Genomic DNA, 24,593 nt, shown 5'->3' on the forward strand with positions numbered 1-24,593 from the left:
GAGTGATCTTCTGGATACACTGATAAGTGAATAAGCAGATTGCAAAACAGTGTTTATAGTCTGCTGCCTTTTGTGTCATAAAGTGAGGAAAATACCTGTATATTTATATATACATACTCCTCCATACACGAACGTGTTTACATTTTCAAAAAGAAACAGTGGAGTATAAGCCAAAGTGAATAAAATGGCTACCTAGAAGGGAAAAGAAGGAACATGGCAGGGAAGGATATTAGACTTCTCGGAATGTACTTTGTTTTATAGTTTGACTTTGGAATCAGATAAATATTAGGTTGATGCAAAAGTAATTGCAGTTTTTGCAATTATTTTTAACCCTTTAAACTGCAATTACTTTTGCACCTACCTGATACCTTACATACCTAAAAACAAAAGGATAGAAAATTCTCCCAAAAACCTGAAAAGGGACTGAAATAAGTGAATTTAACTATATATCGAGTTTGTGGCATAACAACACAGAAAAGAATTATTTTAGGTAACTTTAAAACACAATATTTGGATGGCATATTCTTAGCAAGATGTATCTCAAGGACAACGACCATAACCACACAATCAAAGAGAAATCTTAAAATGTATTTGCAATCATCTGAATTTTCAGTAGTACTATTGGTATGGTTATTTTGAAACTGCTGTATGAATATTATTGGATAAAGCCAATAAGTAATATGTTAATATCATTTGCAGCTCAGATTTTTTTTTTTTTGTTTAAGAGAAAAAATATACAAATAAAACCCTCCTGGAATCTTAAATTTGAATTGCTAGTATCTGCATAAGTTCATGATTTCCTTTTCTGTTTGTGAAAAACTACTTAGTCCCTAGCTTGGTTCATTGGAAAGTCTAGAAGCGATAACAACTTATCATAACAAGCATCTAGATCATGCCTGCCAAATACCTTTCCTCAATAAACGGAACGGAGATTCTGATACAACCGGCTGATTTCAAGTCTGGGTCAGGAAATAAAACCTGGGACATCTGTGGTGCCAGAAAGCAAGGGAGCCCTCAAAAACTATTGGGGTCATGTCAAAAGGAATCTGGAACCAATTCCAAGAGATTCCCACTAGTCAAAGCTGACAAAGCCTGGTTCTGCCAATCATCTGACATCACGAAAAGTGTGGCCAACCAGATTTTGTATTCCCAATGCATTAAGGCACGCACAGCACCACTTAATGTGTTTTCCTGTTTTAAAAAGAAAGAAGGGAAAACCTTTCCTAAATCAAGCCCTTAGTTCTACCCTTTACAGGAAATATGAGGAAGAGAGAGATAAGCGAAACTACTCAAGGAAGCAATCTGCTAAATCTAGAATAGGGGAAATCCTACAGGATAAATATCTATTTTGTTCAACTGGAAAATGATATGAAAAGATGAACAGTTTTAAATTTAAAGGTATTTAAAAGGCATGTAAATGTAAGAAACTTGTGGACTTGCATATATGTTATAGTTATGATTACATAGTTATTATTATAATATATAGACATGCTCTAATCATAAGAGAACTGAAGTAGCACCTGATTGCTGATTGTGTTAAAAAGAAACAACAGATCCAAAATGGAGACACTTTTCTTAAGTTTTAAATGGCACTTTCTTTTTTTAAATTTTATTGTGGAATATTGGGGGACAGTGTGTTTCTCCAGGGCCCATCAGCTCCAAGTCGTTGTCCTTCAGTCTAGTTATGGAGGGCACAGCTCAGCTCTAAGTCCAGTTGCTGTTTTCAATTTTTAGTTGTAGGGGGTGCAACACACCATCCCATGCAGGAATTGAACCGGCAACCTTGTTGTTGAGAGCTCACACTCTAACCAACTGAGCCATCCAGCTGCCCTAAAATAGAGATGTTTTTGCTAAGCCCCAGCAAGACTTAATACCTAAGGTAACTGCAGTTTCAGCCTCTCCCAGGAGTGAAATTTTAAACCAATCAGTCTGGAATTTCCTGGTCAGCACTGTAAGGTAATCTGCTGCTTAAGATCCTCTGCCTTCCCCTAAGGGAAGGTATCCTTGCCTGAAATAATCCTCTCTTTCAATTTCTTAGTCCCATTCTCTTTCTGCCTATGGAAACCTTCCATTTTGTACCACTCATCACAGTGCCAGTTGCTAGATGGAATGCTGCCTGATTCATGAATCACCTAATAAAGCCAATTAGATCTTCAAATTTACTGGGTTGAATTTTGTTCTTTAACAGATATTACGATGAAACTTCCCTAAGAAATTGGAAACACGATTGCCAACCAAAAGGTAAAATGTTAAACTAACCAACTTGGATCATGGGCCTACTTTTGGTCTAGCTGAGACAAGGAGAGTAAAATTATTCTGATTGGTTTAGACCAATCAGGGCCCACCTCTCTAGCTGGGGGTGGGTCAGTACCATCCAGAAAACAGAGGGGCAGTGGTTGGGGAAGGGTGTAAAGAAAATTAAGGAAGCATCCACAATTTCTACCACAGTCAATAGTATTTGAGATTTATTATGTTGAGGTTTTTCTAAAAGGTAATTTTTATTCCTCCTGCCTCTTTTTTTTTTTTTTTCAATCTTCAGCAGAGTAACCAAACTGATTATTTATGCTGGTAACTTTTCAAATTGCTATTACCTGGCTCCCAGGACCTTAGAAACAATTACCTATTTAATTTAATTACCTAATTTTGCAAATCAAAACTATGTTATCTCTAGAGATATGTATAAATGTATACTTAATGCTGAAAATTATGGTGTAATTATATTGCAAATAACTTATTTTGGTTCACCTATTAATTAATCTATTTTAACCCTATGGATAAAGTCAAAAGTTTGTGTCAAAGAATTACTTCATTTGTCTGGCGATGTAAAATTTTCATTCAGGGGTGTGAGAAACAGATTCTATTTCTAGTAGACTAGTATTCTAAAGAGGAATATTAGTTCCAAGGTAACATTTTAAGGCTTAAACCGGAGTTACCTTGATCTCACTGCTTTATCTGCTGGAATGTGAAAAAAAATTTTTTTAAGGGTTGAATTTTCAGAGCATGCAAGGCAGCATTTCTTCCTCAAAGTTCCATCCTTAACATGGCACAAATAAGATCTGTGTTAAATTCTGCTAAATATCAATGAATCAGAAGTAACACCATCGTATTTCAATAAAGGGCGAAAATGTACATGAAGAGGGGGATGAGAGCCATTTTATTTCATATAATTCATTGGCTTTTAATAAAAAGTATTCTTTTCATTTTTAATCAATTTTAGTGATTTTCACACCCTTTTAATTCTTTACCTGGGTCATGTCTCCAGCATCTTGGAAATACAGGTCTTGTTCTAACAAGAGCAGGATCTTGTTCTAATAAAACAAAATGTCTAGGACGAGGTTACCAGCATCTCCTCAAAAATATTTAGAAGATCTATATATAATTAGGTCAATAACTAAGCATTCTAAGGATACTGTTTCATACAATGATAGGCATACAATCTGATAGAAACAATCAGAAGAGGGACTACATACAGGAGTTAAATCATGGAAGAAGACTGGAAGAAAACACTTTTTGTTTGTTTTATATTGGTAAATTGTGTACAGTTCGTACTGTTCCTTTTTTCTCACGCTACACTACCTCTTTTATCTATCTCATGTTAAGAACATTTTGCAAGTTTACACATCCTGATTACAAATCGTTACAGGGCCCCCAAATTGCTGTCCAGGACAGAGAGGTCTCTATTATTTCTAAATGAACGCTTTCATTTTCACAAAAGCTGTCTTCCTTTGAAGCTGCCAAAACAAACCATCTATAAACTGGCTTTAAGTTCCTGATTTATTCAGCCAAGAATCCAGAAAGGTATTAGAAGAGGCCACACAGAACAGAAGCGGAACGAGCACATCTTTGTATGGCTTTTCCCTCTGCACTGGTGGGATGCTGCCAACGTAACTTTCCACGTCTCTGTTCCCCCAGCTCAACTTTTTTGTCACTCTTTATTTTGATATAATTTTGGATTTATAGAAAAATTGCAACAGTAGTATAATTCTTGTCTACCTTTTACCCAGCTCCAAAAATGGATACATGTTGCTCCATTAGTTATTTCCTTTACCATCATTTTCTATCTCTCTGCCTGCACCATACACACACACACACACACACACACACACACAATCTGTTTTTTTATAATTCAAGAGTAAATTGTAGTCTTCACGTCTGTTTACCCTTAAGTACTATCAGTGTATAAATCCAAAGTACAAGGATATTTTCTTACATACAATGAGTACAATGAACAAAATCAGAAAATTTAACATGAATGTAGTATCATTATGTAATCTACTGTTTGTATTCAAATTTTAATTGTCTCAATAATGTCCTTTATTACTTTTATGCTTTTCACCAGTCCAGGATTCAAAACAAGATCATGAATTGCACTCAGTCTTCTCTAATCAGTTGGCAAATGCTACAAATCAAAGTGTTTTATTTCCTCCCCTCCCCAGAGAGTCAGTTTAGCAGCACACCACTGAAAATCTGATTTCCCTTATCCTCAATATATTTATTCAGAATACCTAGGTTACATGGCAAAAGAGAATTCAGGTTGTTAATCAGATGATTTTAAAATACGGAGATGATGTATCATTTGGGTGGGTCCAATGTAACCACAAGGGCTCTTAAAAGTGGAAGAGCAAGGTAAAAAAATCAGAGAGGTGAAGATGGAAGTAGGGTCAGACACTGCGGTCTTAGAAGATAGTGGAAGGAGGCCACAAGCCAAGGGATATGGTTGGGCTCTGGAATCTGGAAAAGGATTCTCCCTGAGCGTCTTCAGAAGAAATTCAGCCCTGGTGACACCTTAATTTTAGTTCAATGAGACTTACATTGGACTTCTAACCTACAGAACTGTAATATAACAAATATTTGTTCTAAGCCACTAAGTGGTAATTTGTTAGAGCAGCAATGGAAAATGGACATACATAATATGTATATTGTTTCTGTCAGACCTCTCTTTCTCTCTCAGCATAACATCAGTGAGGTTCCTTCGTTTTGTTGAGTATATCCATAATTCGTTTCATTTTATTACAGAGTAGTATTCTATTGTATGAACATACCAAAATTAGCTTTTCCACTCTCCTATTGAACTTTTGATTATTTCCAGTTTTGGACTACCATGGTAAAGCTGCTATGAACAGCTTCATACAGTCTTTTTTTTTTTTTGGATATATGAGCATCCATTGAAGAGAATAGTTACAGGTATTGGGCATGTCTGGTCCTTAGACCAAACAGCATCCCCAGACAAGTAGTCAATGCCCAGATGTCCCTGAAAAATATCTCAGCCAATAACATGCCACTGCTGCAGAAAGCCTATTTCCCAGCCCAAATCCAACAAAGTCAGTTCAAGAAGCCAGAACTATGCCATACACAATTAAATTCTAAAATAAATTAATGATTCTGTTGGGAGTGGAGCTGGAACAGGAAAATCAAGATGCTAGTAGCAGTACCACTAAAGGTAAAGGAAAGTCGATTAAAATGTATCTATCCGTTTGTTCATTTCAGGGGAGAAAGTTATTGAGCATCCACTCAGGGCTAACAATATTCAGCTAGCCTGAGTTGTAAAGACCCTTGCTGACAACCTGGTAGGTAGATGGGCTGATAAGTAAACCTTTATGATGTATATTTTTTAAAAAAAATGTTAATTAAAGTATAGCTGACATGTATTATATTAGTTTCAGGTGCACAACCTAGTGATTCCACGGTTATATGCTTTACAATGTGATCTCCACGCTAAGTCTAGTAACCATCTGTCACTGTGCAAAGTTACTACAATATTATTGGCTATATTCTCTGAGCTGTACACTATAACTCCGTGGCTTATTTATTTTATAACTGGAAGCTTGGACCTCTTATTCCCCTTAATCTTTTTCACCCCTCACACCCCTCTTATAGTCTTTTTAAATGCTGCGATCACGCCCTTCACTGGCTGTTGTAAAAACCCTTGAGTCCATCTGGTGGGTGCAGACCTGGGAAGATTTATGGGAGAATGGAGTGTCCCCGTTAATGAGAACAGCAAGTCCGAAGTCGAGATGCAGGAACTCATGGGCATGGTGGCGGAATGACAAAGACTTGGTGAGTATTCAAGGACAGCAGACCTCTGCTTTCTCAAAGATACAATCTAAAGACACCAAGAATAGGGAACCCTTGAAACATTACCATGTGTTTGTGGAAGAAAACTCTCAATAGGGACCAATCAACAGGTGCTCTAAAATAGATATAAACATACTGAAATTCTTTCAGTTCCTCAAAATCCCTCATCTACGCCCCCCCCCTCTCATTTTTCTACAAGTAGTTCCCTCTACCTGGAATGTTCTTGCCTTCCTTTCCTAAAATTTCTTTTAGGTTGGCTACTGATCCTTTATATTTCAGCCTAACATCATTTCTTCTTAGAAGTCTTTCCTGACTCCTGCCTATCTTCCCTACCCCCAAACTTTGGGAGATGCTTCTGCTCAGACTTTCCCTTTCTTAATTCTAGATATTGCTATAATTGTTTATTTAGTTGTCTTTCTTCCCTGATAGACAATGCAGTAGTAAACTCAGGAGGATTATTATCCCCATATTACAGCTGTGGGATTTGAGGCACATTGTAAAGTAATGCCTCATTTCCTCATCTATCAAATAGGAGTGACGGCAGTATTCATCTTAGAGAATTGTTGTGAGGACCGAATGAGTTCATATAGAGCAGAGGCGCTTAGAACAGTGAACCCTCACTAGGTGATCTCATACCTGTCTCCTGACTTTTCATAGTGTTTCCCATTTCAGCAAACGATAATGCCATTCTTCTGATTGCTTGAGCCAAAACTTTGGTGCTTTCCTTAACTCCTCTCTCACATCCCTCATTCAATCCATTAGCAAATCCTGCCTGTCAGCTCTACTCTCAAACAAAAATATTCAGAGTCCAGCCTCTTCTCACCACTTCCTCTGTGACCACCCTCCTCTCACTGGGATCATTGTGAAGCCTCCACTGGTCTTCCTCCCCTCAGTCAGTTCTCCCTGGGGATCCCACTGAAACCTCAGTCAGAGCGGGCCATTCCTCGCTCAGATTCTTTCAGTGGCTCCTGTCTCACTCAGAGTGAAAGCCAAAGCCCGTACAGTAGCCTACAAGCCTCATAACTTGCCTCTTGCTACTTCTCTGACTGCATCTGCTACCACTCTCTCCTTGATCATTTCACTCTAGCCACATAGAACTTCTTGCTGTCTCTTGAACACAATATACACACATCTGTCTCAGGAGCTTTGTGCTTGCTGTACTTCCCCAGATAACACAGCTGTTCCCTCACTCCTTTCTGCTCAAACCAGCAAGACCTCCTGGATTATTCTATATAAAACAGTCTCCCCTCTTCTCTATACCACTCCCCTTCCCCAAACTTTCCAACTCCTTATCCTGCTTTATTTGTTTTCACAAGTAGCTATCACCATATGGTATTTACATCTATCTATATATTCATGCTTAAAAAAAACAAAGTGAGAGGCAACAGCATTTATTTGAGATCCAGAAGTACCTATTCAGGCATAAACCCAAATAGTGCTCTGATTACGAAGTGAAGGTAAGGGGTATTTATGAGAAAGGAAAGGGGAATAATTACCTGAACAGAAGGAAGGAATTTCTATAGGTACGGATAAGCTAATATAGTGATGCGAATTCTATAGACTGTCTTTAATTTTCAGTCCTAGTCTTGATACACAGCCATTTGGAGTACAACACTGCTTTAGGTCCAGTCCAGAGGTTATTTGCCCAGCTTTAACATTCCAAAGGTTTGAGGAGGAAAACCTGCAAAGCAGTTCCTGTGGTATGGTAGCTCTCACTCCATTTTAAGATGACTCCTTTTACATTATTTTTACAAGCTCAAGCTAGAAACTTTGCATTCTTTTTTTTGTCACTTTTCTCTCCCTCACTTTCCACGTGTAGTCAAAGATCAAATTCTTACAGTTTTGCCCTGATCTGTTTCTTTGAGCCACCATCTTCCCCTGATCTCCATGGCCCCCAAACTGGTCTTCACACATCTTCTGTTGCTTCCTGCTTATTCATTCTCCACACTGCAGCCAGAAACATCTTTTACAAATACAAATCTGATCATGTCCAGATGGAACCTCTCCAACTCTTCAGTGGTTTCCTTTTGGCTTTAGGATTAAGTCCAAAATCCACAGCCCTCAAGGCTCCTGTTCACCTCACCTGCAGAACTAGCCTTCTCACTCTAGTCGCTCTCTGTTTTCCCAAGGTTTTAACAGGTGGAACCCCTTCCTAGCAAAGGGCCTTCAAACCTGCAGCTTCCACTGTTCCAAATGCACCCTCCCCACCCCTGCTCCCTTCCCTTTGTGACCTGGCCTACTCCTTTTTGTTTTTCAAGGCTCAGATTAAATGTCACTTCCTCAAAGAGATCTTTCTTATCCCGTAGAGCAGACAGGTCCCTAACTCCCAAGCTTTTTCTAGCAATCATCACAACAGTGACTAAATGCATATCCTCAATTCTAAGCCACTTGCTTCGCATTTTAAGTTGCCAGCAGTCAGGCAGATGATATAGTAATGTGGCTGTTGCTTGCACACAGTAGGACCTAATTTTTCAGAAGGGGGTATCTTTTCATCCACTTCCACCTTGAGCTATTTTCAGGGTTAAAATATAATTTAAGTTTGGATTTTAACTTGAAGCTTAAGATATGTAAAAACTATACACTATGTTGTAGCATACAGAATGAAGAGCACTTGCGTAAACAGAAGGTTGCCTGCCACAGGCTAACAAATTAAATTTAGGGCAGTTGAAACCATCAGTTCTCTCAGAGAAAACGGTGGTAGAATTTTCAAAACCCGGAGAGGGTGGCCTCTTCTATATAAATTATGTGCCGAAATCCTGAAAAATTACATGACACAGTGGAGGAACACTCATCTGGTGGGAACTTGACTGGGAGCGAACTTTCGAGAGCAGCTAATTATTTCTGAGTGATACGTAATTAAAAACAGTAAGAACAAAAACAACTGTAAATACAGTCAAAACACTTTTTTCATATTCCTTGCAATTATACTTTCATTCCTTATGGTGTGAAGGGGGTGAAGATCACTCGCCTGGGCTATAAAAAAAGCACGACTGCAGATGGTCATATCTGATACTATAGAGGCACCCTTCACCCTGAAGGTGAAGGTCAAAACTTAGTTTGATTGCAAAGCAAGATAAAAAAATCTGGATAAATGTACGCTCTGGTGTCCTTTAGCACTTGAAAAGCTCCTACTGAATCACTGGTGTGTATAGTTAGTGGAAGCTTTGATTTAAGGAAAAGAATGTCACTAGCTGTGTAATCTTTAAAATTACAGCCTCTCCCTTAGAATAAGTGCCTGAGGACTGACATCTTTGTTTTCTTTCGCTGAAATAACGCCCAGGCGTAGCCCATTACTCAAATCGTATACAAAAGGTGTTCAATAGATAGTTGTTAAACAAAACAAGTGAGTTCTTGGTTTTACATTGCAAACTTCCACTCACTTTTACCGAAATTTAAAAACACACTTGGGCAAACTTGAAAAATCTCGTATCCTACCCATTCCCACAGCGGCCACGCACTCTGCTTCTACACCTCTCTCCCACTGAGAAGGTGCTAAGCAGCTGCCCTAAATCTCATCCCCTTCGTGGTCCGTCCCCTTCTCTCCGACCTTGGCTGAAGCACGGCTCCTTCCGCGCTGCCCTGCGGAAAGGCACGCAGGGAGTCACAAGTGCCTTGGTTTTAATCCCAGTCTGCGAGAAGGAAAAAGGAACCCAGCTAACCCTTGGCCGAAGAACATAAATCATGAGTCATAGATTTGGGGGTTCGGACCGAGGAGTACTCGTGATGTGGCTGGGCGCGGGGCAGTGGGGATGGAGTGGGCTCCCGAAAGCAGGCCACACCCCTCTCTCCTGGAAAGCCCCCCGTCTTCTCCTCAGTCGGGTCCCCAGCCCGCGTCTTTCAGGGTGTGGCCGAGGGTCCGGGAGAGGGCGGTGCTCGCGCTCCAGGTCGCCGCCCCCGCGGCCACATCACCAGGCGGTGGCTCCCTCCGGGGCACCCCTCCCCCCTCCTCTCCCCTCCCCCCTCCCTCCTTTCCCTCTTCCCCTCCCCCCTTTCCCTCTTCCCTCTCCCCCTCCCCCCTCCCCTCTCCTCCTCCCCCTCCCCCTCCTCCCCGTCCCCCCCCCCCCCCGGCGGCGCGCGTGCGCCTGCGCTGGGTGTCCGCGCGGGGGCGGGGCGGGGCGACAAGAGCCAGCGGGCCGCGGGCGCCGGCTCCCCGGCTGTCAGCGCGGGGCTGCGAGGGCGCGACGAGGCGCGCGGGCAGGGAGGACCCGCTGGCCTGGGGCAGCCGCCAGCACCGCGGCGGTGGCACTAGGTGAATGCTCCATCCGTCCCCCACGCCAGGTGTCTCTGTCGGGTCTAAGGAGGCGGGGTCCCCTCTCAACCCAGCCGCCGCCCTCCGAGGCAGGTGGTAATGGAGGGGAAGTCTCGGCTTTGGCCGCGGCCCCGGGTTCGGGCGCATCCCAGGTACCGGAGGGAGGTGGGGCGGGCCCCGGATCGGGCCCCTGCGGCCGGGGCGCGGGGAGACCGGGGAGCGGGGAGCGGCCGTGCCCCGTCCTGGCGCGGGCGACGCGGGAGCCGGGCCTGCAGCGCCTGCCCCAGCGCGGGCGGGAGGGCAGCTTGGCTCTGGGCGCCTGCGGAAGAGCCGGGCGATTGCTGTGGGCCCTGGACCTGCGCCACATAGCGGGAGGTGGCGGAGTGATGGGTGGAAGGAGAGCGCGGACGGAGCAGGACGCGAGGCAGGCTCGGGCACACCCCAAACCCACGGCTTCAGGGCTTGGCAGTCGCCCTTGAGTCACCGTGTTCGTTCATTCTTTTCTCTACATATATGTGAAGTATACCTCAGTAAAAACCCCCACGTGTTCATGAAAGAGATTACGTATACATGTGTATTAGATAGATGACACTTATATGTATATTACATGTATATGTAATCTTTCTGTAATTGGACAATTAAAAATTGATACATTGTACATACTATAAAATTCTTCCTTTTAAAGTATGGCTTGTAGTATATTCACAAAGTTTTGCAGTATCACCACTGTGTAAAACATTTTCATCACCCCAAAATGAAATCCTGTTCCCCTTCGTAGTTACTCCTAATTCGTCCTCCTTTGCCTGTCCCCTTGGCAACCACTAATTTACTTTCTGTCTGTGGATTTCCCAATTCTGGAAATTTCATAGAAATGAAATTGTATAATGTAGTTTTTTGGGGACTGGCTTCTTAAACATAGCATAATATTTTCAAGGTTCATCTGTGCTGTATCATGTATCAGTACTTTGTTCTTTTCACTGGCTGGGTAAAGTGTATTAGTGTACCACGGCAGCACGCTTTGCTTATCCATTCACCAGTGGATGGATATTAAGGATGTTTCCATTTTTTGGCCATTGTGAGTAGTGCTACTATGAACATTTGTGTAAGTTTTTATGTGGGCATATGCTTTCATTTCTCTTGGGTATATACCAATGTTTAACTTTTGAGGAGCTGCCAAACTTTTCCAAGGTAGCTGCACCATTTTACATTCTCACCGAACTGTGCGAGGGTTCCAGTGTCTCCACATCCTCAGCAACCCTTGTTATTATCTGTTGGCTAATTTTTGTTATAGCCATCCTAGCGGGTCTGAGGTGGCATTGGTGTGCGTTTCCCTGATGACTAACCATGTTGAGCACCTTTTTATGTGCTTATTGGCCACTCATATATCTTTTATGGAGCAATGTCTGTTCAGATCTTTTGCCCATATTTTAATTGGGTTATTTATCTTTTTATTGTTGAATTATAATATTCATGTGTAGAAAAAAAATCTAGGTTTGGGGGCAAGCACTGACTAAAAAAGACAATCAACCTGATATCAAGCCACATAATGCTTCTACTGGGGAAAGTTAAGACCATTAAGTCTTTCAGAATACCCTGTCAATTCTTGGGCATCTTACTGTCCCTTTCCCTTTTCTGGTATTTTGAGAAAAGCCACAAAATGTGTGTTGATGATTAGAGTCAAAAGAGACCACACACAGTTGGTATTTTTATGTATTCTATACTTGGTTTGAAAAACGTCCCAGTTATCATTTTAATTACAAGTCATTTGTTTTGGTGGCTAGCTAAACAAACTAATACAAATTAGCAAACACCAATTAATTAAAATTTCATATGCTTACTTCTCGGGCAAAGGGGAAGATCGCCTTTTCCTAAGTCGTGTAGTCGTTTTTACAATTGTATTTATAGGTGGGTGGCAAATAAATATTTTTGATGGTGCTGAAGTGAAGAGCCACTTTCAGCTGAATGCTTCTTTGCTGCTTTCGTGGTTAATTTCTGAGCACACACAAATCCACCATTAGCTTCAAATGTTTCATAGCAAAAACTACTGAAAAAGACATGACACTTGCCTCCCAGGAATGCAAGCCCATTTTTCTATCACTCTAACATGACTATTCAAAAGTACACTACTGGGTCGCTGGTTAGCTCCGTTGGTTAGAGCGTGGTGCTAATAACACCAAGGTTGCCAGGTTCAGTCCCCACATGGGCCACTGTGAGCTACGTCCTCCTTTAAAAAAAAAAAAAGTATACTACCAAATAACAGAAAATAAAGTTTTCTGAGTTCTAGAAAATAAAATTGAAGAGTTCCAAGTGGAAATAATGGACAAGTAACTCATTAAGAGTGTGAAGAGCAGTTCAATGCTGCTACCACATTATAACACAATGGAAATATTATTTTACCCTTTTATGTATCATTGACTTCCTTAGTAGAATAAGGCTAATCATTTGAAAATATAACCTGAGTATGTTTTTGTTATAGCTAAGGGAATGGTTAGCAAACACACACACCGAAGATATAACCTATCTAACCTAATTCTGATTGCTACTGACTTACCCAATGGATGTATAAATATCTTGTAGCTACAAATGTCTTCACCAGTCTGCTTTCTCTGCCCCCTGGAGTTTTTAGTGTCACTTATGGAGAAGGACTGAAAGCTGATGGCAATGAAAAGTGCGAACACCTTGGGGGACATACTCTCTGGAACACGCTGGTCAGAATCGACCTGCCTCCTTTATGATGGACTTCTAGGCACTCCTCATCTTTTCTCTGAAGTTAGATTTCTATAGCTTTAAAAATAAATTTAAAAAAATAGCAGGGTTCAAAGGTTAGGACTGTCAGTCAGATATTCTATCTTAATGTGAATGGACTTAATCAGATTGCATTCCCCCTAATCAGCTGCATTGAGGAAATGAGAGTTTTGACTAGAGGGGGGCTAGAAGGGATAGCTATGGGATCATGGAACATTTAGGAAGTTTGGGCAAAACTTGCTCTATTTCTAGCAGTGGATGTTGAAAATGGAGATCTTTGGAGAGCATCAGGGATCTGGAAGGTGAGAAAAGAAAAGCACGAATCAGAAACAATTTGAAAGGGAACGTTGTAGATTATAAAGACAGGTTCAACTTGTTTAGACATTTTTGCCCAAGAAAAATTCTACATAGAAAAAGTGGAAGAAACCTCCTTCATTTCACTTCTCTTCCCTTTCGCCCCACCTTGCTCCGCCCTGCCCACTCTTCTCCTAAGACCCAGAATTAGACTGGAATTACTGTTCATGTTGAAGCTTTTCAGTGTGCAAATTTCACCCCTTCTCTCTCCAGATTCTGGTCAAATTGGGGTCAGATTCAAGAAGCCAGCTGAGGGTTAAAATAGTTGTTATTTCTGATACAGCAGGATTGGAGAATTTAGCACAGACACGTGCTTACCCTATTCCTTCTTAATCCACCTGTCCAGACAAAACTTTTGCACCTGAAAAACTGCAGGTCTCTCCTCCTCTTGCAGGGAGAAGAAAGCCCTTCCTCAGGGAGTTATCTCACGGGAATTGGAATAGAAAGGAAAACTTTCTCACCTTGAAGGCATGCAAATCCAAGAGAGTCAGTGAAAGCTCAGGGGTGGGGCTTATGTGGAATATGGACCTTTATCCCCATTTCAGCCACTTGGATAAGTCACTTTCCTGTAGGCAGAACCACTGATGGGATGGAGAGAAAGAGAAGTGTCCCTTCAGTCCTGAGTTCTGTTGTCATTGCAGAGAGGGAAATAAGCAGCCATCTTGTCAAAAGTTAAGCGTGTTGGTGTGTAATAAATAGTGCTTTATAAGCTAGTTTAGGAGCTTAATCACCTTTTATATAATTGGAACTGAGGACATGTTTTTCTTGGAAATTGCTTAACAGTTTTTAAGTGGGTGATCATTTCATTGTGTGGTTAAATATATAGATTATTCAAGTCCATTTCCTTATTTTACTCCTGAAATTGTTGTCGAGTGTCTAATATGTAATAGGCACTAGGCTAGACCCTCGGAATTCATCAGTGAACAAGAATGGGTCCTTTCTCTTGTGGAGTTAACAGCCTAGAAAGACAACCGGTACAAGTACAATTATAATAAAGCATAGTAAATGTTAGAAAGCATGGAGTACTTTGAGACCACAGAGGAAGGGGAATAATCTAAGAGGGTAGGGGAAGTGATGTGTAAGAGTTAAAATCATAAGGTAGAATACAAAGTAGCCAGGTAAAAGGGAAGAGTGAGGATGAGCCAGAATGTTTCCGGCAAAAGACACGTGGAAAGGCCAAAAAGTATGCAAGGGTAGTATACTAAAGTAGTATTTTTCAAGCTGCAGCACCTAGGAAACTACCAGTAGATTGTAATATTAATTTAGTGGGTTGTGACTTCTATGTTTTAAAAAAGAAATAAAATAGAAAATAAGAGTGTGTTACACATAGATACTTATTAGAGTGTGATGTATAAAGTTAGAACATCCCTACATCAGAGGAAACCGGAGAAGTCCAGTGTGAGAACAAATGAAGGTCTTGAGTAGGTGGGGAAGATTATGCAGGATTTTGTTAACCTTATTAAAGACTTTGGATTTATCTTAGAGGAGATGAGAAGGTACTGAAAAGTTTTAATCGGTGCTGATTAGATTTACATTTTCTAAGATCCCTTGGTATGCCTAGTCTTTGGAATATAAACTTCAAATTCTTTGGTGCAGTATTACAAGTATTGCAAAATTGGTTCCAATCTCTTTTTCTAAAGAATCATTACATTATGTTTGTACTGGATCCGTCCGTTTCATAGAGGCCTTGTTTGCCTAAATGCCTTTGTACTAAGACCGAAAGATCTGTAAGAGCAGACCTTGCCTCTTGCCTTGTTCATGCTGAATCTATGGCATTTAGCATAGTGCCTGGTACCCAGCAGGGACTAAGCAAATCTTTGCTGATGGAGTGTAAATACCCTTAATATGAGAACTCTTACATAGTAGTAGAAGTGATCTTGATTTTTCTTTCTAGTAATACTTGCTCTTGGAAAAAGAAAAAGGTTTTTTTTGTTTTGTTTTGTTTTTTTCAGAAAAAATTTTTTCCTAGTTGGAATCATGTGATAGAACCACATTCAATTGTTTAAAAGATAATTTAACAAATAGTACTCTTATGTTGTATTAAAATAGTAGTAGAGGTAAGGAAAAGAACATCATACTTTCTGATTTCAGGGTTTCTCTTCCCAAGGAATGCAGAGCAATAACAAATTCGTCATGGGAGGAGGCAATCCAGCAGTCATTTATGTTTTGTTTGAACAGAGAAGCATTCTCTGAGTGCTCATTAAAAGGTATTTTTATAAAGATGGCTGGGGACAAAGGAAATAAATTAAAATGTATCACTCATATGAGATTAATGGAGAGGCAACAGAAAAATAGATTTTCATCTTATAAGAAGTAAAAGTAGAACATCCGTATACCCCAAGAACTTACAAATAAGAATTTAATGATGTCAGTTTGTTGCCAGAGAGTGATTGTACTGTCACAATACTGTGACTTCACAGAATTAGATTGTGAAACCCAACTGTGAAGGAAAAAATTCTTTCAGGGTATGGTTTTGATAAGTGGCAAGAGAAGTTATGAAAAATTCATGAAAGGTAGAGCGATTTCAAGTTCCGAATCAAATTTCTTTTTAATATATTTTTGATATGTGGAAGCTTTGCTAATTAGTTTGTAAATTAGATTTTATGTATCTCAAACATGAATGCTAGAATCAAAATTTGCTAATGTAGGATGGCTTTCAAAAACTCATTGAATTTTATATTTTTATGTTCTGCAGAGCCCTATTTTAAGCCGTGCATCGCAGAACTTAAATGGAAACTAACTTATATGAATTTATCCTAAGGAAATAATTTTAGATACGGGAAAGTATTATGCAAAAAGATGTTCATTTTCACTGCAATATAATTTAGTCAAGAAAATGCCCTGCTATTGGGAAATGATTCATTAAAATGTGGCAATCCACTTGAATAAATTTAACCATGAAAAATGCTTTTTTAGAGCAATGGTTTCTTATTTATTACTTTTTCAATTAAAAAGTAAAATTGCTCAATATAAACAAAAGTTCAAATAATAGAAAATATGCAGAGTTTGAAAAAGTGAAAATGGTGTTTCACATTCCTTTTTGCCCCACCAACCTAGGCCAACTGAGTTCTCTAGAGGTCAATGCTCTGAGCACTTACTTTGGTATCTGTCCTTCCAGACTTTTCTAACCCAGTGGTTTTCGTACTGTGCACTGAGGAGTGGTTTCAGAGTCTTCTCAAGAGGTATTGTGGGAACTGAGTGGGTGGGAACCTGCACCACTTTGCTTTTCCCTGCTTTATATGTTGGGATTTCACATAAGATTTAATTTAAACAAAGAATTCTTCTGCATTAAAGTTAAATGTTTAAAAACAATTGACTTGATTTAGAAAATGACGTCCTAAGGCCCCTAGTCAGGAATTCCAGATCTTCCCCAGTTTACCGTTTTGCTGCTTGGTCACGAGAACCTGCTCAGACCTGTCTCTTCATTTTTCCAGCAGTTTTTCTGCCTGGTCACCATACACCTTGTTAGAATACACATCCTTTTCTCCCCTGCCCCATCTCTCTAAATCTCACTTGCTCTTTAAAGTTCAGCCCATCATTTTGTTCATTCCTTCTTTTATTATGTGTTTAGTGAGCAGTTATACTTTGAATAATGTTAAGTGGGGACTATGCATAATTTTGTATCAAAGCTCATAGATTAGTAAAGGGTGACCATGTAAATAAGTGTAGCAATGTATTATAAAGTAAAAGCATTTGGGGTGCAGGTACCAAAGATATAAATGGTCTCTTCCTTCTACACTATCTTATACAAAGAGCATTTTATAATATAGTTACATTTCTGGGTCTTTGGTAATTATTTGTTCATTTATTGATTGATTAATAGAAGATAATACAGAAAGTTTACCTGTGAATCAGGGATGAGACGGGGAAGGAGTTGTTTTCACTCTTGAGCAATCAACTGTGTTAAAAAATAACTTGAATCTAGTTTACTGGCGCATGAGCAGAGTTGGGAGGAAGCACTGGAAGGACCTGGGTGCTGTCATCTTTGTCCCCCATGGGCAGTTACACTGATGTACACGGATCAGAACACAAGAGAATGCCTATAATGTCTTCCTTTTCATTATCTGATTAGTCAGAAAGTCGTGAATTCAAGTCCTGTGTCTATCTTACTAATTTTATAACTTGGGCATATTACTTCTCTGAGACTCAAGTTTTCTAAACTGGAATGTATGAACAGGTCTAGCTCCAAGGGTTTTCAAAAAGATTATATGAGATAAGTACATATAAATGAAGCCTATTCTTTTTGCTTTAAGTGATATTGATGTTCTCTAAAATGGGTGATTGTTCTCCTTTGGGTTTAAGTTTTTTACATATTTTAGAGAATTTGTGGATTTGGAGGATTTATGGAGTCTTCTAGTTCTTTGAAGAAGTGGTTTTTTTTTTGTTGTTTTTAGTCTGAGAGTGGTGTTTTGATAAGCCAGTTCTATTTCTAGTAGGGTAAGTATAAACAATGTAGGAAAGTCATAGAGCCAAAGGAACATATAGTGGGGAAATAAGTCTTTTTCATCAGTATCCAGTATATTCTCCTGGGACCTAAAGCAGACTGTTATATCTACGTATGTTGAAAAAAGCAAAATTAGTAGGTAGCCCCAGAGTCTAGAGCCTGACCTGCAATTTTTTTCATTACATCTGCCACTTTCCTCTTTTAGATAACAAACAATAAAGATTTTTTACAGTAGTATTCTCATTCTCTTTAAGAAGAAAATAGAAAATTCTTGTACTCTAGTATTTCTAAATTGTAAGGTTTCAAAATAACTCCAGGAAAACTCATGATGGATTCTACCTTTCTAATGCTTCACGTTCTGGTGGGGCAGACTTAGTTCTCTAATCCAGAATAAATCTTACGGTATGGATAAAGGTAGTCTGTTTTATTTGCTGATTGTAAAAATGCTATTTAGATATCTTCCTTAAATTAAAAGATACAGCAGATATGTTATTTAAATTTAACAACAGTATCAGAGCTACTTCCTCTGCCAGCTTTCCTTTCTTTTAAAAACATTGTGGTTTCTTGAAGACTTGTATTGTTCAGTATATATAGCTACTATTTAGTGTGTATATATACTGATCTGTGTGTGTGTGTGTGTGTGTGTGTGTGTAAAATACTTTGTAAATAGCATGGCTAAATTGTATAAAATGTAAATATTAAACCAGTTGATTTTTTTAGAGAAGATTAAAGCAAAATAGTTGATCTGAAAATTACGAATAGCAATGTATAACAGGTTTGTGATTGTATGGTATAGTCTATTCCTTAGTAAGGGGAGGACGAGTTGGAAAGTTAGGTTTTGAACCATTTATAAAAAAGTGTAATCATGATGGTGAATAATGATAATAATTAGCTAACATTTATTGAAGGCTCAATACACTGTTCTGAGCACCTGACACGTATTAGGTCACTTAATCCTCACAAGAACCCAATGAAGGAGATATTTTCTTCATGAGGAAACTGAGGTACAGAGGCATCGGTCCCACCACTAGTAAAAGTCAGAATATAAGCCACAGAAGTTTGACTTGATGCCCAAGCTCTTAACTATTAGTATCATTAGTGTGTTGACATTTCTTGACATTTAATTTTTTGGAAGAAAATCACCTCTCTTAATTGAAGTGTGAAGATTTACTAAGTCACCTAAAATTCCCTCATAAAATCACTCAATGCAAGTCATGTTATTGATTCATTAATTTAACGCAAGCATAACAGATATCTCAGTAAGCTTTGTACAGTTTCAAACATAGCATAAAGCATTTGCCAGTGATTCCACATGAGTAAAACAACTTTGAACAGGCAGTTAATAGTCTCCTTTCAAAATATATTTCACTGAAATCTGTCTACTCACTCAGGTATGGGATTTTGATTGTGCCTAGAGTTGGTAATCTAAATTTAGCCTCAGATTACTCCTTAGAACAAAATCTATTCCTTTCTCGATTCCTGGCGGCAGTGGTTAATAGGCAATCTAAGTATGTGTTTGAGCATTAGCAAGGGAGAAAAAATTTTTAATCATTTAATGTTTTGTAATTTTCAAAGAAACAATGAGGTCATCTTTCTGGAAAACACCTTCCCGGACTCTTCGTTTGTTTGGAGGTACTATTGTTTGGATTATGTGGTGGATTATGGGGGCACACCATAGAGGAGATGGTAATCACGCCCTGCTGATGAGTTTGGTGGGGCAGAGGTAGTTATTGATTCACCATCATCTAACAAATCCATATGATATAAATGAAATTACGGCTACAGAAAAAAGAATACAGCAGCGTGGTGGTTGTCTGAAAATGTTTAGGATGTGCTGACTGAATGAAAGCCATTGTCTTTTAATTGTATTGTTCTTACTGGGGAATGTGTGGAGAAGGAGAAGTCAGAAAGAAAGAAGAAATTTTAGAGCTCCTGGGAGTTTTAGAGAGAGGAAATTGGAAGTAGCTGTTAAAAATGACTTTGTAAGATAATATTGATAAGGAAATTTTTTTGATGTTTTATGAAATGCAAAAAGCAGGATGCAAAACAATATGTACAATATGAGCCTATTCTTATTTTAAACATATAGAGTGTATATGTTTAAAACAAGAATATAATGTATAGAAAAAAATACGAGGTGTGATCAAAAGATAGGGTGAATGTTTAAATTTTAAAAAAAATTATTGCAGTAAAAGATACATTGCCATTAATCCCCCTCAAAATACTCCCCCTCTCTTTGAACACGCTTAGCCCAATGTTCTTGCTACTCTCTGAAGCAGTTCTGGAAGTCCTCTTTCGTGAGTGTCTTTACTTCATCCTCCATCATGACAGTGCTCCGTGTCACACATCGCTTCTGGCTCCGCAATCTCTGTCAAATAAAAACATCACGGTGTGTCCTCATCCATCTTATTCACTGGATCTGGCACCGGGCAACTTCTGGCTCTTCCCCAAAGTCAAAATGACCCGGAAAGCAAACATTTTGAAGTGATTCAGGACACTGAGGCAGCCACAACAGCACAACTAAAGACATGAAAGATGGCTTCCAGAACTGCTTCAGAAAGTGGCAAGAATGATGGGATAAGTGTATTTGAAGTAAGGGGGAGTGTTTGAGGGGGGTTAATGGCAATGTGCATTTTACTGGAATACGGTTTTTTAAACTTAAACATTCACTGTATTTTTTTTTAATCACACCTTGTATAGTCATGTCATCACATACACCAACATGTGATCAATGATTACCTCTGGATGATGGCTTTCCAGAATAAACGATTTTTGTTTATCCTTGGCTTTTTTTCTTTTTTCTTTTTCTTTTTTTTGCATTGAGCACATACTGTGAAAAAAAATAACAAAAGAGAACTCTATGGCAGTGGACATTAGAAGCACTGTGCTTCAAATGAGGTGGGAAACAAGGGTAATCAGGATATTTTTATGAGCAAAGACCATTATATGGCAACTAAGTTCGTTTGGGGGTGGCTATGGGAGTAGTTTTAGCTTAAACTTCTCCTTGGACTTAGAGCCTTTCAGAAAATGGCTTTTTTTTTTTTTAAACTGGCATTTGAATAAAAGAGTGCACAGCCCTGACCAAAGGGTAGAGGAGACTTGATTGCACGGAGTAAATATAGTGAGTTAGGTCATTGTTTCAGTTTGATGCCAAGATAATTCAGTAACAACACTGTGTACCTGTGGTTTATCTAATCTGCATATAGTCTGTTGGAGTGAGTTTATGCGGTGGAACCGACTTCGCAGTCCTGTGTACCAGGGAGCTCTCCTGAGAGAGAGTACAGTTTGGGGAAGGGAGATCTGGCTTCATCTCCCTGGGTGAAGATGTCCCAGCAAGGGAAGGTGTTAAGCCACCACCTGAGGAAGACCTCAGAGTAGGAGCTGTCCCATTTCATCACCCAATGGAAGAAGGTAATGTAATTTAGTGCGACCTGTTCATCCGGGTAGCTTGCCGCTTCACCTCCAGGACAGGGGAAAGAAAAGGGCTCTGGATTAATAGAAGTGCCCTGAGTAAATATTTGAAGTGGGGTAGCTGAAAATTATGAGACACTCTTAGTCTTAAAAGGTAGAAGTAAAGTGATAAGCTTCCATGTGGCAAATCATTTTTTTTCTCTCACTTTTCTTCAAAAGAAAGTTTTGTTTTTCTTTTAAACTTTGGCACATTAGCTTCCTTTCTTTCTTTCCCTTTTCTTAAAAAGGTGATTGTTTTTTTCTTTTAAACTTTGACACATTAGCATTCTTTCTGAACCTTAAAATTCTGGAAGCTTTTATTTTCAATTTTCAGTTTAATTATACAAAGAGTCAAGTGTATATTATAATAGGTCCCAGAAGTGGGTTTGTATTTTTAAAACTGAATTCTTTCTAAGAGTATAAAGGATGTGATAAGAGTAAAAGTATGAAAGTATACTTTTGTATAAGTTCTGAATAATGATTTCTACTCATTTGAAATGCCTGATGAACTCAACTTACCTAGTTTCTAAATTTAGGTATTTTAGATTTATAAGTGCCAAAGAAAATGACCAGTAAGGAAATATTTGTTTTATTATGTACACTATCTTTTACACAAAAATGTTGAGTCAGTTTATAAAAGCAACACCTAAAAGAAATATTGGTTAAAAAAAAAAAAAGAATTCCAAAACCAGTACCAAAGAAAATAAAACTAAGAGTATCATGTTAAGATGAATAAATTGAGCATAGATTTGAGATGCAGATAAAGCTGTAAATTTCCTTGCTGCTAAAGTTTAAAAAAGGTGGCTCAGTCTTTATTAAAGAAAAAGAAAACTACCAGTTTTCTGTAGCAAGCCTTTCAGTAGCTATAATTTCTAAATAAAATTTCATGTGACTCTATATAGGCCAAGATAATTGAGTAACAACACTGTGTACCTGTGGTTTATCTAATCTGCATGTAGTCTCTTGTAGCAAGTTTGTGCAGTGATTCATGAGGAAGTGATGTATTTTCAATAGTAGTTTGCAGGAAATTAATGAATATCAAATGTATGTCAATTACAGAAGACAGTTATTGTTTGATAGTTATTTTGGAATAAAATACATGTAAGCAATGTTTAAGTTAGAGTAGGGGAAATGTACTTTTTTTGGTTACTGTTTAAAAGTAGTTTCTCAACTTTTAACAGATTTCAACCGATTTCTCTGATACAGCTCATTTGCTATCCAACCATTCGTTGAGTTGTTTCAAACAGTAGCACTAACTGGTATTTCTGGTAATTGTTTGTTTTCTGTATTATAAAAATTATTTATGTATTACTATCAGTTTAATCCGAATACCTAGTTAAATGATTGATTTTGTTTTCTGCACACTTTTCAGTTGGTTGGTTTGATAGGGACGAGATATAATCTAATTAATGGCACTTGGTAGAATGAATTCTACGTTGTTTATGGAATACCCTTATGTAGTTCTTGGACACACACCGTATTTATTCTGTCAACATTTTCTCAATAAGTAGAATTGGCTTAACTGTGGATTGTGTTTTAGTTGATACATTGGCTTGTTTTTGTTGTAGCTTTCTTCCAAATAAAACATTCTTTAAACAAATTCTTTTAATTTGTTTTTGTTTTGTTTTTTTAGTGGAGTTGGGGGTTGTGATTCTGAAAACAATCAGTTGCTCTGGGTCTGGTTTCCTTTGAAAAATTATTTGAGAGGTATTGAGGATTTATTATACAGAGGTTTATTATACCCACTGATTATTTCTCTGAGTTTAAACAAATTCTTTACAAATGTTTGGTTGTCTTTTAGGCATATAGAAACTTTAGGATTGCTAAATTTCATGACATTAGTTTTTTCTGTTAATGGGCAATCTTAGAAATGAGTGATTGTTTTATGGAATCAGCTAGCTTTTGGATATGAGTGGCTGAATCATGTCTATGACTTCTCAAGCTTTTGTGTTTGTTAGAGAATATCATGAATACCAAATTTTATAGCAATCCAGTACTTTTCTCCCACTTCTCAAGAATGTTTGAAATCACTACCTATTACCTAAATGAAACCTATGTGAGTGCTTGAATTCAGTTTAAGAACATAGTTTCCAGTTTAAGCCAAAGAAGTGAAGATTTTAAAAAGAAGATATGTATTTCAGCCAAGAAAAAAAAAAGAGGAAGAGAGATACTTTCATTTCATTCCACTTTACAGATGGCAAGCCTTTTAATCAGGGAAGACAGTTATTTGTGAAGTAGCATTTCTTATATTTCTGTTTCCAAGTACTTTTAAATGAGCTGAACAATGATAAAAATTATAGGACAAGGTATGCACATTACTATAACTCAGCTGTTCCAATTTGAGACTTACACCTTGTAATGTATGTGGGACAGTTATTGACTGGTCTTACCTTCGTTCTTTAGAATTGTTACCATGGGATACATAGTTCCTTTTTCTTGGTTAACTATAGGAAGTGAGCAGAAGAGATCCATATAGTTTTTTTCCTAGTCATACATTCTTAACTGGATACCGTGAATTATATTTCTGCCCAGCAGCAATAGTACATTTCAAATTTAAGAGATTTCTTTTACATCATTATATTGATTTTTAACATTTGAGAGGGTCAAATGATATGTTTAATAATACAGGAAACACATGATGTCAATTCTGTCATGTGGAAATTGGCACTGGGAAAACCAAGTGGATACTTTCCACTTTAAAACAAAAAATTCTTTATAATTCTTTATATATATATATATATATATATATATATCAATTATAATTGACATTCAGTATTATTTTATATTAGTTTCAGGTGTAAAAAATTCTGTTTTTAAACTGATAGCAAATTTGCTAACTGTTTCGGGCATTTCATTTTGACTGTTCTTTCCTCTCTGTTCCCTTAATCGTACATTAATTTGGGTAGATTCCTTTGAGGTGGTGTACTTTTATTGTGACCTTTTGAATGAGGTGACAGTTCTTGGGTGTTAGGAGCAATTTGGTAGAAGGTGTAGAAGTAGGAAGCTGAATAAAGGAAATTTGGTTGACTAAAGGAGGTTGAGAGAAGAGTAAGAGAGAATAATTGATCTGGTTTAGGTAATCTAGTAGAAGGCGTTGAGTCAGTGTGAAACAGTTGTTAACCAAAAATAAGCAATGTCGGGAGCTCAGTGGATGAGAATAATGAAATCAAAGGGCTAAAAATGAGCAGCAGTTTTAGTAATAGCTGTAGAGCTAGCTCACCTGGAGAAGAGAATTCTTTAATCCAGTGGTCGAGGATGACTTCTCAAGGGTGAAGG

At 38.4% G+C, this 24,593-nt stretch overlaps 1 protein-coding gene across 1 annotated transcript in view; it reads left to right on the forward strand.

Annotated features, from left to right (window-relative positions):
* Positions 1-10,187: 10,187 nt before the first annotated feature.
* The window catches only part of SLC41A2 (solute carrier family 41 member 2), a 106,500-nt gene continuing 92,094 nt past the window's right edge, over positions 10,188-24,593 (forward strand). Inside the window, exon 1 of the mRNA XM_081061064.1 lies at positions 10,188-10,324. The gene's annotated coding sequence lies outside the window, so the exon portion shown is untranslated. The remainder of the gene's footprint in view (positions 10,325-24,593) is intronic.

Source organism: Rhinolophus hipposideros (assembly GCF_964194185.1).
Source record: "Rhinolophus hipposideros genome assembly, chromosome: 9".
Taxonomy (NCBI): domain Eukaryota; kingdom Metazoa; phylum Chordata; class Mammalia; order Chiroptera; family Rhinolophidae; genus Rhinolophus; species Rhinolophus hipposideros.